The 1,281-nt window shown below is 31.4% G+C and overlaps 1 protein-coding gene across 1 annotated transcript in view; it reads right to left on the bottom strand.

The window, feature by feature from the left end:
* Positions 1 to 1,281, bottom strand: part of LOC122571773 — a 122,368-nt gene that overhangs the window by 104,029 nt on the left and 17,058 nt on the right. The window lies entirely within an intron of this gene.

Genomic DNA, 1,281 nt, shown 5'->3' with positions numbered 1-1,281 from the left:
ATATAACGTTATACGTTATAACGTAATGCTACATAACGTTATACGTTATATCGTAATGCTACATAACGTTATACGGTATATCGTAATGCTACATATCGAGTAACGTTATATCTTAATACTACATAACGATATATGTCATAGCGTATTACCATATAACATTATACGTTATATTGTAATGCTACATAACGTTATACGTTATGACGTATTACCATATACCGTTATACGTTATAGCGTAACACTACATAACGTTATACGCTATATCGGAATGCTATATAACGTTATACGTTACATCGTAATGCTACATAACGTTATACGTTATAGCGTAATGCTACATAACGTTATACGTTATACCGTAATGCTACATGACGTTACACGTTACATCGTAAAACTACATAACGTTATACGTTGTAAGGTATTGCCATATATCGTTATACGTTAGAACGTAACACTACATACCGTTATACGTTATAACGTAATGCTACATAACGTTATGCGTTATACCGTAATACTACATAACGTTATACGTCATAACTTACTACCATATAACGTCATACGTTAAACGTCATGCTATATACCATTATACGTTATATCGTAATGCTACATATCGATACACGTTATATCTTAATACTACATAACGATATATGTCATAGCGTAGTACCATATAACGTTATACGTTATAACGTATTGCTACATAACGTTATACGTTATACCGTAATACTTCATAACGCTATACGTCATAACGTATAACCATATAACGTTATACGTTATATCGTAATGCTACATAACGTTATACGTTATATCGTAATACTACATAACGTTATACGTTATAACGTATTACCATATACCGTTATACGTTACAGCGTAGCACTACATAACGCTATTCGTTATAACGTAATGCTAGGTAACGTTATACGTAATACCGTAATACTACATATCGTTATACGTTATATGGTAATGCTACATAACGTTATACGTTATACCGTAATACTACATAACGTTGTACGTTATATCGTAATGCTACATAACGTTATACGTTATATCGTAAAGCTACATATCGATAAACGTTATATCTTAATACTACGTAACGTTATACGTTGTAACGTATTACCACATATCGTTATACGTTATAACGTAACACTACATACCGTTATACGTTATAACGTAATGCTACATAACGTTATACGTTATACCGTAATACTACATAACGTTATACGCCATAACGTATTACCATATAACGTCATACGTTATAACGTAATGCTATATAACGTTATACGTTATATC

This window comes from Bombus pyrosoma, linkage group LG10, assembly GCF_014825855.1.
Source record: "Bombus pyrosoma isolate SC7728 linkage group LG10, ASM1482585v1, whole genome shotgun sequence".
Lineage (NCBI taxonomy): Eukaryota > Metazoa > Arthropoda > Insecta > Hymenoptera > Apidae > Bombus > Bombus pyrosoma.
This window is presented reverse-complemented; position numbering and strand designations above follow the sequence as displayed.